The sequence below is a fragment of the Dendropsophus ebraccatus genome, chromosome 1 (assembly GCF_027789765.1).
Source record: "Dendropsophus ebraccatus isolate aDenEbr1 chromosome 1, aDenEbr1.pat, whole genome shotgun sequence".
Taxonomy (NCBI): domain Eukaryota; kingdom Metazoa; phylum Chordata; class Amphibia; order Anura; family Hylidae; genus Dendropsophus; species Dendropsophus ebraccatus.
This window is the reverse complement of record NC_091454.1, coordinates 169,550,444-169,567,326: the sequence shown is the minus strand read 5'-3', so window position 1 is coordinate 169,567,326 and position 16,883 is coordinate 169,550,444.

The window sequence follows — 16,883 nt, the reverse complement described above, 5'->3', positions numbered from 1 at the left end:
CGCTCGTAACGAGCGCTCATAGGTAAAGGCAGCAGCAGCGGCACTGACAGGTCGGGAGCCATTGGCTTCCTCCCCGTCAGTCACCCTTGTGACCGCAGGCAGCGCCGACACCATGAGAGGGGAGAGCGGCCTCTTGTGACCGCAGGTAAAGCACTGCCTGCGGTCACAAGGGTGAAGTGATGAGAAGAGAAACGCGCAGACCCAGGGGAGTATGTTTTTTTTTTGTAATTTGCTATATGGGAGGGGGGAGCATAAAGGGGGCTATATAACGGGGGGGGGGGGGGCAAACAGCGGGGGTCTATACTACTAGGGCTGCCACGGGGGGGGCACACAGGGGATATATATAACTGGGGGAGCGCACAGGGGGGTATATATAACGGGGAGCGCACAGGGGGTATATATAACTCGGGGAGGGCACAGGGGGGCTATATACTACTGAGGGTGCACAGGGGGTATATATAACTTGGGGAGTGCACAGGGGGGTATATATAACTGGGGGAGTGCACAGGGGGATATATATAACTGGGGGAGTGCACAGGGGGATATACACTCACCGGCCACTTTATTAGGTACACCATGCTAGTAACGGGTTGGACCCCCTTTTGCCTTCAGAACTGCCTCAATTCTTGGTGGCATAGATACAACAAGGTGCTGGAAGCATTCCTCAGATATTTTGGTCCATATTGACATGATGGCATCACACAGTTGCCGCAGATTTGTCGGCTGCACATCCATGATGCGAATCTCCCGTTCCACCACATCCCAAAGATGCTCTATTGGATTGAGATCTGGTGAGTGTGGAGGCCATTTGAGTACAGTGAACTCATTGTCATGTTCAAGAAACCAGTCTGAGATGATTCTAGCTTTATGACATGGCGCATTATCCTGCTGAAAGTAGCCATCAGATGTTGGGTACATTGTGGTCATAAAGGGATGGACATGGTCAGCAACAATACTCAGGTAGGCTGTGGCGTTGCAACGATGCTCAATTGGTACCAAGGGGCCCAAAGAGTGCCAAGAAAATATTCCCCACACCATGACACCACCACCACCAGCCTGAACCGTTGATACAAGGCAGGATGGATCCATGCCTTCATGTTGTTGACGCCAAATTCTGACCCTACCATCCGAATGTCGCAGCAGAAATCGAGACTCATCAGACCAGGCAACATTTTTCCAATCTTCTACTGTCCAATTTCGATGAGCTTGTGCAAATTTTAGCCTCAGTTTCCTGTTCTTAGCTGAAAGGAGTGGCACCCGGTGTGGTCTTCTGCTGCTGTAGCCCATCTGCCTCAAAGTTCGACGTACTGTGCGTTCAGAGATGCTCTTCTGCCTACCTTGGTTGTAACGGTTGGCTATTTGAGTCACTGTTGCCTTTCTATCAGCTCGAACCAGTCTGCCCATTCTCCTCTGACCTCTGGCATCAACAAGGCATTTCCGCCCACAGAACTGCCGCTCACTGGATGTTTTTTCTTTTTCGGACCATTCTCTGTAAACCCTAGAGATGGTTGTGCGTGAAAATCCCAGTAGATCAGCAGTTTCTGAAATACTCAGACCAGCCCTTCTGGCACCAACAACCATGCCACGTTCAAAGGCACTCAAATCACCTTTCTTCCCCATACTGATGCTCGGTTTGAACTGCAGGAGATTGTCTTGACCATGTCTACATGCCTAAATGCACTGAGTTGCCGCCATGTGATTGGCTGATGAGAAATTAAGTGGTAACGTGCAGTTGGACAGGTGTACCTAATAAAGTGGCCGGTGAGTGTATATAACTGGGGGTATATATATAACTGGGGGAGCGCACAGGGGGTATATATAACTGGGGAAGTGTCCAGGGGGGTATATATAACAGGGAGCGCACATGGGGGCTATATACTACTCGGGGGCGCACAGGGGATATATATATATATAACTGGGGGATGCACAGGGTATATATATATATATATATATATATATAAATGGGGGGTGCACAGGGGTTATATATAACTGGGAAAGCGTACTGGGGGGAGCACAGGGAATATATATACTACTGGGGGGTGCACAGGGGGACTATATACTACTGGGGGGTGCCCAGGGGGATTATATACTACTGGGGGGAGCACAGGGGATATATATACTACTGGAGGGTGCACAGGGGGGTATGTATACTAATGGGGAATGCACAGGGGGACTATATACTACTGGGGGAGCACAGGGGATATACATACTACTGTGGGTGCACAGGGGGAGTATATACTACTGTGGGAGCACAGGGGATATATATACTACTGGGGGCTGCACGGGGGGTATATATTACTGGGGGAGCACAGAGGGGGCTATATACTACCAGGGGCAGCACCTAGTGGTCTATAGTACTGGGGGCAGCACACAAGGGGTCTATATACTACTGGGGGGTGCACAGGGGGTATATATACTACTGGGAGCAGCACCTAGTGGTCTATAGTACTGGGGGGCAGCACACAGGATACATACATGTGTCATACAAAAGGAGGACATACAGCATACATACATGTGTTATACAAGTCACATTTATGTGTCATACAGGAGGGGGCATACAGTTCACATACATGTGTTATACAGGAGGGGACATGCAGGATACATACATGTGTTATACAAGAGGGGATATGCAGGAGGAGACATGCAGGATACATACATGTGCCATACAGGAGGGGGACATACAGGTCACATACATGTGTCATACAGAAGGGGGCATACAGATAACATACATTTGTTATACAGGAGGGGACATGCAGGATACATACATGTGTCATACATGAGGGGACATGCAGAATACATACATGTGTTATACAGGAGGGGAGATGCAGGATACATACATTTGTTATACAGGTGGGGACATGCAGGATACATACATGTGTCATACATGAGGGGACATGCAGGATACATACATGTGTTATACAAGAGGGGATATACAGGAGGAGACATGCAGGATACATACATGTGTCATACAGGAGGGGACATACAGGATATATACATGTGTCATAAAGACGGGGACATACAGGATACATACATGTGTTATGCAGGATACATACATGTGTCATAAAGGAGGGGACATACAGGATACATACATGTGTCATACAGGCGGGGACGTGCAGGATACATACATGTGTCATACAGGAGGTGATATACAGGATACATACATGTGTCATACAGGAGGGGACATGCAGGATACAAACATGTGTTATACAGAAGGGGACATGCAAGATACATACATGTGTTATACAAGAGGGGATATACAGGAGGAGACATGCGGGATACATACATGTGTCATACAGGAGGGGACATACAGGATATATACATGTGTCATAAAGACGGGGACATACAGGATACATACATGTGTTATGCAGGATACATACATGTGTCATAAAGGAGGGGACATACAGGATACATACATGTGTCATACAGGATGGGACGTGCAGGATACATACATGTGTCATACAGGAGGTGATATACAGGATACATACATGTGTCATACAGGAGGGGACATACAGCATACATACATGTGTCGTACAGGAGGGGACATACAGGATACATACATGTGTCGTACAGGAGGGGACATGCAGGATACATACATGTGTCGTACAGGAGGGGACATACAGGATACATACATGTGTCGTACAGGAGGGGACATGCAGGATACATACATGTGTCGTACAGGAGGGGACATGCAGGATACATACATGTGTCGTACAGGAGGGGACATACAGGATACATACATGTGTCATACAGGAGGCTGCAGACAGGATACATACATGTGTCATACAGGAGGGGACATACAACATACATACATGTGTCATACAGGAGAGGACATGCAGGATACATACATGTGTTAGACAGGAGGGGATATACAGGAGGAGACATGCTGGATACATACATGTGTCATACAGGAGTCTGCAGACAGGATACATACATGTGTCATACAGGAGGCTGCAGACAGGATACATACATGTGTCATACAGGAGGCTGCAGACAGGATACATACATGTGTCATACAGGAGGCTGCAGAAAGCTAACGTGTGTTATATGGGAGGCTGCAGGCAGGTAACGTGTGTCATACAGAAGGCTGCAGAGGGGTAACGTGTTATATGGGAGGCTGCTGACAGGTTACATACATGTATATGCTCACTTAATCTACCTCATCAGTGTAACTTCCCAGAAATGAAATATAATGTATGATCTTGAACTTGAAGAAATGCAACAAATACAGCAGTATCCTTACCCCACCGATTCCCCCTGTCCATTATTAGGGGGGGGGGGGGATCAGGGTTTGCAGGAAAACTCCATTTATTTTTATAAAAATAAAATAAATGTTTTACAGCAGTTACAAAAATTGTGGCAAAACATGAGAAACCGGTCCCTCTTACACCCAGGCTATGAGAACACGCAGACGTATTGCAGTTATTTCTGTGAGTGCTCCACACATTTCATGTGCTTCAGAATTAACCTAAATGCAGAAATCTTGACAGGCGTGAACATACCTTTAGGTCTGGTAACACATACGTTTTTTTTTCTCTTCTTTTTCTCCTGCATTTTTTTTATAGAACTTTTCTTAATTACATTTTGTTTATGCAGTCCTATAGTAGTGATGGGGAAAACACCACAAAAAATCCTTACACAATCAAAACCAGTGGATTGAAAACACAGAAAGGCTATGTTGCTACAATATTGAATTTTAATGGATGGCCACCTTTAATGGCAAATAAAAGCTGTTTTAAAATAACGCCCATTATTTACCATTAAATTGCGGCCATCCACTTAATTTCAACAGCATGTGAACATAGCCTTTCTGTGTTTTCAATCCACTCCTGGTCTTGGTTGCAAAATACTGAGCAAAAATACTGTGTGGGAACATAGCTAGAGATGAGCGAACCTGGAGCATGCTCGAGTCGATCCGAACCCGAACTTTCGACATTTGATTAGCTGGGGCTGCTGAAGTTGGATAAAGCCCTAAAGCTATGTGGAAATCATGGATATAGTCATTGGCTGTATCCATGTTTTCCAGACAACCTTAGATCTTTATCCAAGGTCAGCAGCCACCACTAATCAAATGCCGAAAGTTCGGGTTCGAGGTGATTCCGGTTCGCTCATCTCTACTCATCTCTAAACATAGCCTCAAAGCAAATTTGTGCCATCAAATGTGCTGCAGATCCTGTACAAGTGAATGCACCCTTAGGCCTGGGCCATAGGCTGTATTCCTGTTTTCCAGACTGGACTCGGGCTGTCTCCACCTTCCCCATGGAAGGGGAAGACTGCAGGAGTCAAATACTGATGGTTCGAGTTCGTACGAACCTGAACATCAGCGCTGTTCGATCATCTCTACTCATTATCAGGAAACCTCGACTCTTTTACATCAGTCGGATCCTGTCTGTCTATGAGGGGAATGAGGTAGGAGTGACATTAGTCGCCAGCAGAGAGCAGAAAACAAAGGATTACACAGCGGGAGCTGCATGAAAGCCGATATTCAGAGGTCAGAGAGGTCAGTGCTGACTGTCAGAGGAGATAGCGGGTGATGTAGCTGTAAGTTAACTCATTGTTGTCCTGTTTTGGTGCCTTATCTCCCTCCACCCCTCCCCTCTCCATAGAAAACCACGAAGACAGGGGAGAGAGCTTCAAACTGCTTTTTCATGATAAAAAAAGCATTTTAGCGGCTAATAAACCCAATTACAAAGTTTCTTAAAATCGCCTGTACTATCGATTTCTGCAAAAAAATTTAAACAGTGACAGTTTAACGATCCAACACATGAGCAGTGTTCAGACAGGTGATGATTGGGAGAAATTCTGCCCAGGGGCTTTCCTTATGATGCAGAGGGCGGGCCAATGATGAGGGAGGTCGCTTGCTCCCTGTTGATGCTATTACATGCACTAATGCTGCGTTTACACAGACAGATTTATCTGACAGATCTTTGAAGCCAAAGCCAGGAACAGACTGTAAGCAGAGAATGGGTCATAAAGTAAAGCCTGACATTTCTCCTCTTTTCAAATCCATTCCTGGCTTTGGCTTCCAAACTCTGTCAGATAAATCTCTCTGTGTAAACACACCATAACAGCGGGCGGGTAAGAGCAGGGGAGCAGCAGGAGGGGCTGTCCAAACAATCTTTAGATCTTCCGGGTATTCCATAGGAGAGAGTTGCTGTCTGCTGACGCCACTCCTATTACACTGAGCAACGGCCAACAGACTGTTGCTAGCGGCATCATATCATTGCCTTTTAACATTACACCAGTATTAGTGGTCCATTTACACAGAAAGATTATCTGCCAAAGATTTGAAGCCAAAGCCAGGAATGGATTTGAAAAGAGGAGAAATCTCAGGCTTTTCTTTATGACTTGATCTCTGTTTATAGTCTGTTTGGTTTCAAATCTTTCGCAGATATAATCTGTCAGATAATCTTTCTGTGTAAATGGACCCTGTGTGAACAGTCGTTCGCCAATTTAATCAATGTCTGAGATAGGCTTTAAGCGATCGCAAAACGATTTTCCATACGATATATTGTACCGTCTAAACGCTGATCGTTATGAAAAAAAAAATCGTTACTCCGACATCGTTAATCGTACGATCGGGCCAATTATCGTTTCATGTAAACGCAGCATTACACCAAGTGATTATCGGTCGTAATGGCTGACAATTACTTGGTGTAATAGGGTCTTTACACATGTAGGTTTTTCTGAACCAGCTGTAAATTGTTGCAAAACAGGCGCAGGCTCTGGGTCTGGTATACCATATGTAGAGATGAGCGAACCTCGTGCATGCTTGAGTCGATCCGAACCCGAACTTTCGGCATTTGATTAGCAGTGGCTGCTGAACTTGGATAAAGCCCTAAGGCTATGTGGAAATCATGGATATAGTCATTGGCTGTATCCATGTTTTCCAGACAACCTTAGAGCTTTATCCAACTTCAGCAGCCACAGCTAATCAAATGCCGAACGCTCGGGTTCGGATGGACTCGAACCCGAACCCGGTTCGCTCATCTCTAACCATATGTGTTCCCACTGAATTGCTGATACTGTTTGTTTTTGCCTGCAGATCATCGTGGTCAGTCTCTCATGGTGTCAGGTACACGGAGTCTCATATAGTGCAGAAAACACAAGGCTCTGGCTGCTATAGGAGCACCTGTGGATTTTCGTTGGGGCATCTCGTAGACGTCTGGTGACAGATAATGGGCATATTATTGTATTATGATCCTCTATATTTGCACTGTTGTTTTTGAAGCACCGGGTTAGGTTTGAGGACGAGCATTACCATGACAACAACCTTTCAAGTGATCACATTTGTGTCCTTCTTAATTGTACGTTTTCAGCAATGCTAATGAATATTGTTTCATGCTTCATGGTAACAAAACTAGACCGATCAAAAAAAAAAAAACTATGGAAACTAGAGATAAGCGAACCGGGTTCGGGTTCGAGTTGATCCGAACCTGAACGTTCGGTATTTGATTAGCTGGGACTGCTGAACTTGGATAAAGCTTTAAGGTTGTCTGGAAAACATGGATACAGCCAATGACTATATCCATGTTTTCCACATAGCCTTAGGGCTTTATCCAACTTCAGCAGCCACCGCTAATCAAATGCCAAAAGTTCGGGTTCGGATCGACTCGAGCATGCTCCAGGTTCGCTCATCTCTAATGGAAACCTTGTGGGGTAGTGTATGATTTCTGCCTTCATTACAGAACCTTTTATGTGTTTTGGGATGTATTCACACATGGCAGACTGGTCCTTTCATCTGCGTGGAGTTTGCAGATATTCATGCACATATTGCAGAAACTGTTTTCTGCTATGTGTGAATATACTCTTACTCTTAGGGGCCGTTCACACCACGCAATTTGAACGGAATTTCAAGTGGAGTCCGCGGCACTTGTGGTTTGCTAAATGAATGTATTTGCAAAAATAAATCAATCAACAAACGCTGCAAGATTAACTATAGTAGTTGAGATGAGAACACCCCTTTAAGTGAGGGTTGTTCTGGCCTTCAAGCACTCCCACCCTCCTCATATGTGATAAAAAAAGGGGTCTTTCTATAGAGCATGTCCATTTAATGGCAGTATGCAGGGAGATGTATTACTTTGATACTGTCCCCCCTCATATGATTAGAGTAAAATCCAACTACAGAGCATGGGACCAGTTCATTGTACAAATATGGGGGAGATTTATCAAACATGGTGTAAAGTAAAACTGGCTCAGTTACCCCTAGCAACCAATCAGACTCCACTTTTCATTTCTTACAGACTCTTTGGAAAATGAAAGGTGGAATCTGATTGGTTGCTAGGGGCAACTGAGCCGGTTTCACTTTACACCATGTTTGATAAATCTCCCCCCATGATGTTTTCCAATTGGCGGTTCATCTGATAGTCATAGATGAATTTAGTATAGAGCTGGACTAGTACTGAACACCCTACTCACACTCACTGAATCCACCACAACATGTACACACTTCAGAACTGTAGTTTCTGCCTCCCACATTGACATTTAGGGATCATTCACACAGAGCAAAAGAGCCCAAGCAGCATTTGATTAAGAAGAAGTTGAATAAAGCTTTAGGGAGTCCTGGAAAACATTGATACAGCCTATGGCCTATGGCTGTATCCATGTTTTCCAGGACTCCCTAGGGCTGGTCTTCGGCCACTGGTATTCAAATGCTGTAGTTTCACTCATCTCTAGTTGGGGCATACACCATAGAACAACAAACTACCAAATGTGTCCAGAAGGTGGTGCTACTGACTTCACATTGAAACACTCATAGAGATTTATGCATCAACCTCATATTTGGGTTCATGGAACACAATTTACCATTATTGAAAGCATTTGGGAATTTTCCCAGATTTACATACTGTAATTCTTATGTAAATTATTAGTGCCAGATGTTTGGTAGGTAGAACGCCTCTACGTCTGTAAGCAAAATGTGTGTCTTAAACCCCTTCTGTTTTGCTGTATGGATACGTTTACATGTACCTAATCTGCTGCAGATTTTACACTACAAATTTATTTATATTGATTACATCTGCACCATCAAAATCAGCAGGTAAAATAGGGATGTGTGACGTACGTGTGAAATAGCTATATGGCTCCTGTGCCTGAAAGTATAAGTGTGCTCATGTGACATGCATAGATATAATACCAACTGATTTACATATTATATGAATGTGTATTGAAGGCTGCAAACATGTTTGTCATGGGAAAAATTATTTTTACATATGCTACTGAAACTTTGATAAAATATTGCACTCTGCGCTCTTCATATCTTCAGTCATTTTCAGACCCCCTGATATGCGGTTTGCAGCCTGCTTCAGGATTCATATTATTCTTACGTGGTTGTGTTCAAGCATTAATACATGTTGGATGCAGGGTTGGCAACTATCCCTAAATTCCTGGACATTCTGTAATAATTAAAGAGGACCTCTCACCCCCCCCCGTGCCGGGGTGACAGGCTCCTGACCCCCTGCTAGATCCCGCTATACTCACCTAATCGCGCCGGGTCCCGCTTCCTGATGCGGTCGGGTCACGGAGATTTCAGCTCCCGAAGCCCTATGCGCGCGCACACAGCAGAGTCCGACGCTCATAGGGAATGAATGGGGAGTCCGATGCTCCGTCATTCTCTATGGGCATCGGACTCTGCTGTGTGCGCACGCGCCGGGCTTCGGGAACTGAAATCTCCGTGACCCGACCGCATCAGGAAGCGGGACCCAGCGCGATTAGGTAAGTATAGGGGGCTCTAACGGGGGGTCGGGAGCCTGTCACCTCGGCACGGGGGGTGACAGGTATCCTTTAAGGACTCTGTTCTAGTGTCTGTGCACAAAAAGGGTGTCCATGATTTTTTTGACTGTTGAGACTAGCAGATCATTGTGATTGTAACTATCATGATATCTCAACTCATAGTGTGGTGTCCCACCAATCGCGGCTGAGCACAGTTGTGACGCGGCGGAGGGGGGACGGGCGGCAGGGATTCGGCCATCCGTCCGAAGATGACATTTGGCACAAGATGGCGGACGGCCCTCGACACGGATCAGGTAATGTATAATGCACCAAACTTCCGGGTACACGGGTGGGGGTGGTGGGACACGGGGAAGGGGGCCATTCACAGACATAACATACATTACAAAGTTGCATAACTTTGTAATGTGTGTTATTCTGTGAATAATTTTTTATCGCCGGACAACCCCTTTAAACCCTTTTATTATGGAAATCCAACATGAAGTGTAGCAAAAGATGTTAGTTGTTCCCAGGTGTAGATTTATCTCCACTATAAGTTTCTTCACTTTAACTTTGACGCGGCCACGTCATCAGCTGCTCAGCCGCGATTGGCTGAGCACAGTTATGCTCAGCCAATCGCGGCTGAGCTTCGGATGACGCTGCAGAGGGCGGCCGGCACTCGGGAAGATCCGCCAAGCTCCCGAAGAAGACGTCACTGCTGACGATCGGAGACCGTGGTCGGCACGCGACAGGTAATGTATAGCGCACCACACTTCCGGGTACACGGGTGGGGGTGGTGGGACACGGGGAAGGGGGCCATTCACAGACATAACATACATTACAAAGTTGTATAACTTTGTAATGTGTGTTATTCTGTGAATAATTTTTTATCGCCGGACAACCCCTTTAATAGTTTTTTCAGTTCACAACAGTTTTGTTGTTGCCACATTACATTGTGGTTGGTCCAACAGCTTGTTAGGGTCTATAAGCTCTATCTTTTAGGCCAGCTTCACCCTAGCCTAATATAGGTGCATTCCAGTGACCATAGTGGGGCTACCATTCCTGGTTCTACTTTTCTGCAGTCTTATGATCTGTGGTGTCAGCATTTTAGACCTCTATGATGCTTTCAGTTCAGGTCATTAGACCCATGGTCAGGCTGAGATCAGCATCCATAATACAGTCTTAGAAATGCACCCATATTGCACTTGTTTAAACCTGGCTTTAACTGCAGAATTTGTAGACTTGTGTCATTTTTTTTTTTGGAAATGCAAATTACAAGGCGATTCCTCAGCACTGTGCTTTTCCATAAGTTTATTTTCTCTACTTGATGTGGAAAAAGGTAGCATTAATAAAATACAGTGGTTCCTTGGATTACGAGCATAATTCGTTCCGGGACCGTGCTTGTAATCCAAATCCACTCTTAAACCAAAGCAAAATTTCCTATAAGAAATCATAGAAATGCAAACAATTGGTTCCACACCCCAAAAATAATGATTTTTTTATTCTGAATAACATGTAAATCTAATGAAACAAACATTCAGAAACAGCAGAATATGTGATATTATAAGTTACTGTACAGTAATGAGGAGGATGGGAAACACAAGGGCTGATAGAGACTGCAGTGAGCATGAAGAAATGAGCAGGGCAGATGTGGGCACAGTATAGCAGCACTCTCTATCCAGAGAGAGAGGGGTTACCGCTATGAAGAGATTACCCCCACAGTCCTGTCCCCTGATGTAAGCCCCAGCCTGGAGTGGATTTGCTATGATTTGGAAGGTGAGGGAGACTTCCTGGGTCGGAGTACAGTGCTGTAGACCCCGCTATGCAGACCATGCCCCTCCCCCATTCGCGCTCCCACCCAGTCCAGGGAGCTCTTAAACCAAAGCAATGCTCTTAAACCAAGTCACAATTTTTAAAAACTGTGAGCTCTTAAACCAAAACGCTCTTAAACCAAGTTACTCTTAAACCAAGGTAACACTGTAATTTACCTCCATTTGTTTGAGGTACGTTTCATGAAATCAGAATGTTTAGCTAGTTAACATACACAATGGTGTGTATATAAGCTGTGAGCATTGGAATTTCCAGGGGTGGTCGGGTGGTCGGGTGGTCGGGCGGTGCTCGTACTCAACAGAAATCAGAACAGTTCTACAATTCAAGTAGAGTAATAAAACAGCAGCACTCACCCATTGATGCCTTCATTGATCTCCTTATTTTTACTAAAAAATCGCAATAAATAGTGCAGACATCATCGTGTACCCTTCTGGTGTCTAGATGGAGATACATTTTGTATGGGTTGTTAAAGATAATAATTGGCAAGATCCCTGTCAACCATATGTTAATGTTTCTTCTTGTATCATATCCATATAAAAGATGCAATAAATCTATAATTGGCCCCTTAGCCATGTCTGTAGCAGTACCACAGCTTGTATCACCCGCCAAAGATACTCATAACTGGTCTGAGAGATGGATTTCAATATTCTATACTTGTAACGCCCGGAGTAGTGGATCCACTGGACCGGCACCAGCGATGGCACAAACCTCACCAGGGAGCGGAGTCTAAGGGGCCGCTGGTTTTCACCAGAGCCCGCCGCAAGGCGGGATGGACTTGCTGCGGCAGGCGACCCCCAGGTCGCTACCCCTGGCTTGGTTGCTGGTGTCGGCAGGCGAGGCGTGGCTGGAGATGGCACAGGCAATAGTCTGCAGATGAGAGAGCACGTGACAAGCTGGACACAGGAACAGGTGGAGCGACAGGGGAACAGGAACCAGGAACAGGGACTAGGGACCAGGTAACGGACAGGACTCAGGAACAGGGACTAGGGACCAGGTAACGGACAGGACACAGGAACAACAGGGAGCTGGGCCAAACGCTATGGGAAGCATGTAGAGGCTCCAACACTAAGGACAGGGCATGCTGGGATTTATAGGGGAGTGATTGGGTGCAACTACCAATTAGGAGCGCACTGCCCCTTTAAATCTGAGACAGCCGGCGCCGCGCGCGCCCTAGGAGGCGGGGACGCGCGCGCCGGCCGGCACAGCGGGAGACAGGAGCGTGGAGAGGTGAGGCGCCCCCCGGGGCCGAGGTGACAGCAGCGCCGGGTCCCCGACTATGGACACCGGCTGCTGCATAGGGCAGGTAGCGGTCGCGGCGGCGGCCCGGAACGCGGGCCGCCGCCGCGGCCGTAACAGTACCCCCCCCCTTTGGCCTCCCCCTCTTTCTTGCCTGCAAATGGCACAGGAAGCCACAAAGTCTTTGACATCTTGGGATAGGCTGGGCCACCAGTAGTGGCGAGAGATCCGTTGGCCGGTCTTACGGACTCCCGGGTGCCCGGCCTCCAACGAGGAATGTCCCCAGTTCAAAATACCTCTTCGAAGCGCAGGGTGAACATGAGTCTTTCCGGGGGGTACTCTCTGAAGAGTGGAGGTGACGACTGGTACTAGGCGATCAGGCGGTATAACGTGGCAAGGGACCTTCTGTAAGTTCTTCCGGTGGTGAGAGGACACGACCTTAGTCTTGGGTACGGGGAGAGGGTACACCTCGGCAGAGAAGGCATCCGCCGAGTCTTGGTCTTCTGCCGGTAGGCCGGATAGAGGCTTGGCCGGGACAGGAAATGACATAATACACTTGGTCTGAGGTGACTTGAGACACTGGTGGGAACAGTCCTGACCCCAACTGAGAATCTCCCCGGTTCTCCAGTCCAGCTGAGGGGCATGTTCTTGTAGCCACGGGAGTCCCAGGAGGACCGCGGGGGAAGAATGGGGCAGGACGTAGAAGGATATCTCTTCTTGATGTGAAGGACCCACCTGGAGGACTAAAGATGCGGTCTGGTAGTACACACGGTCGGTAAGAATTTCGCCCGTGACCGAGGAGATAGTCAGGGGCCTGGCTAGTCGGGTCACGGGTAGCCGCCATCTTTGGACCAATGTTGCCGCAATAAAACTGCCTGCTGAGCCAGAATCGAGGAAGGCAGTAGTCTGATGATTTTGTCCTGAGGGAGTCCGGATGGAAACAGGCATAGACAGACTTGGAATGGTGGCATTCGCACCTAGGGACACCTGTCCCACCGGACCTAGGTGCGAGCGTCCTCCGGATGTTTGGGGACGTAGGGAACATCCCAGCCGGAAGTGATCGGAACCACCGCAATAGAGACAGAGATTCTGCTCCAGGCGCCGGATTCTTTCATCAGGCGTCAGGTGAGCCCGTTCCACCTGCATAGGAATCTCAGGAGAGGGCTGGGACATCGAAAGGTCAGGATTCTGGAAAACCGGCGCCAGCTGGGGGTGGCGACGGGAATGGGTTAGTAAATGTTCATGCCGAACCTCCTCCTCCCTCTCCGAAAAACGAGTATCAACTCGGGTGGCCAGTAGAATGAGTTCGTTCAGGGAGGTAGGCAGGTCTCGGGCAGCGAGCACGTCTCTCACTCGACTAGACAGGCCCTTCTTGAAGGTGGCCAACAGGGCGGCCTCGTTCCAGTCCAATTCAGCTGCCAGGGTGCGGAACTGGATGGCGTAGTCACCGACAGAGGAGCTGCCTTGAGAGAGGTTGAGGAGAGCAGTCTCGGCCGAAGAAGCACGGGCAGGTTCCTCAAAGACGGAGCGAAACTCGAATAGGAAGGCCCGGAGATTGGCAGCAACAGGATCATCACGGTCCCACAGTGGCGTGGCCCAGGCCAGGGCTCTACCCTCTAATAGGCTGATGATGAAAGCCACTTTAGAGCGCTCGGTGGAAAACTGACTACTCAAAAGTTCAATGTGCATGGTGCACTGAGTCAGGAATCCTCTGCACAACTTAGAGTCCCCAGAGTACTTGCTTGGGAGAGCCAGTCGGAGTGAAGAAGCAGCGTCAGGAGATGGTGTGCGCTGGGCAGTAGTCTGCTGCTGTAAGGCGGCAGTGAGTTGCTGGATCTGCTGTGACTGTTTCTGGATTTGTTGAGCCTGTTGCGCGACCACTCTGGCGACGTCACGGAGATCTGGCACCTCGCCGGGATCCATGGTTGGAGCCTACTGTAACGCCCGGAGTAGTGGATCCACTGGACCGGCACCAGCGATGGCACAAACCTCACCAGGGAGCGGAGTCTAAGGGGCCGCTGGTTTTCACCAGAGCCCGCCGCAAGGCGGGATGGACTTGCTGCGGCAGGCGACCCCCAGGTCGCTACCCCTGGCTTGGTTGCTGGTGTCGGCAGGCGAGGCGTGGCTGGAGATGGCACAGGCAATAGTCTGCAGATGAGAGAGCACGTGACAAGCTGGACACAGGAACAGGTGGAGCGACAGGGGAACAGGAACCAGGAACAGGGACTAGGGACCAGGTAACGGACAGGACTCAGGAACAGGGACTAGGGACCAGGTAACGGACAGGACACAGGAACAACAGGGAGCTGGGCCAAACGCTATGGGAAGCATGTAGAGGCTCCAACACTAAGGACAGGGCATGCTGGGATTTATAGGGGAGTGATTGGGTGCAACTACCAATTAGGAGCGCACTGCCCCTTTAAATCTGAGACAGCCGGCGCGCGCGCGCCCTAGGAGGCGGGGACGCGCGCGCCGGCCGGCACAGCGGGAGACAGGAGCGTGGAGAGGTGAGGCGCCCCCCGGGGCCGAGGTGACAGCAGCGCCGGGTCCCCGACTATGGACACCGGCTGCTGCATAGGGCAGGTAGCGGTCGCGGCGGCGGCCCGGAACGCGGGACGCCGCCGCGGCCGTAACAATACTTTCTGATCTTCTATGTCATCTTGATAAAACTCACCTGACCTTTATCTGTATCACCACTTGCCTGTTCATTAGGATGACATGTACAAGTCTGAGTGATCATTGATCTAATGACCCTCATTATCCTTCCACACAGCGCTTAGCCTGCTCGAACAGCAAAATAATAAGAACAATGGTGTTTTTGCCTCAGTCATCCCTGCAAGCAAACTTGACTTCTTCACGAAAGAAGAGCAGCAACTTATAAGGATCTTCTGTCAGCTGTCATTACTTTTTCAACTTAAACTTAAAAAGTGAGCTATCCTTTAAATTGTGCCATGGTAAAATGTAATGTAGTCATTGACAGCTGTTTGCTCTTCTAGTCTCTTTGTAGTATTTGGCATGCTAGATATATGCTGATGCTTCAACAAAGTAAGATATTTCTACATTTCTGTACTTTCTTATAATGACAGTGACTTGGTCAAAAAGCAAGATGCTCTATGAAATTTGCCAAATATAGGACATAAATGTGAAGGCTTGTATATAGACCATATTTGCCAATATACGTAAGTATCAGCCTATAACAGCTGATTATGTGGTCCATGACAGCAGGCACATTAAGTGTTGGCTCATATGTAGATAAACTTATACAGTGGTGCCTTGGATTACGAGCTTGTAATCCAAATCCACTCTTAAACCAAAGCAAAATTTCTCATAAGAATTCGTAAAAAGTGCAGACAATTGGTTCCACACCCCAAAAATAATCATTTATTATTCTGAATAACATGTAAAACAGATGAAACAAACATTCAGAAACAGCAGAATATGTGATATTATAAGTTACTGTACAGTAATGAGGATGGGAAACACAAGGGCAGACAGAGACTGCAGGGAGCATGAAGGTATGAGCAGGACATATGTGGGCACATACATGCAGCACTCTCTGTCCGGGGAGAGAGGGGTTACAGCTATGAAGAGATTACCTCCACAGTCCTGTCCCCTGATGTAAGCCCCAGCATGAAGTGGATCTGCTATGATTTGGAAGGTGAGGGAGACTTCCTGGGTCTGGGTACAGTGCTGTAGACCCTGCTATGCAGGCCATGCCCCTCCTCCACTCGCGCTCTTACCCAGTACAGGGAGCTCTTAAACCAAAGCAATGCTCTTGAACCAAGTCACAATTTTGAAAAACTGTGAGCTCTAAAACCAAAACGCTCTTAAACCAAGTTACTCTTAAACCAAGGTACCACTGTATACTTATATAAGTCTTTTATAAATCTATAGAGTCATTCTGAGACTGCCAAACACCTTAAAGCAAATATACCATCAGTACATTTGCTTTAAGTTTTGCACTTGGATAGAATGGCACAGGGAAGCCAGTGCCGCGGTCCTTTTCTTAAACCATGCTCCGGTTCTGCGTACGTCGCCGTTCTATTCCTGGGTATTGGCTGGGAATGAAGCACTGGGGGCGGGCCAGCCTGCCCCCCAGTGGGAGGAAACCTCAG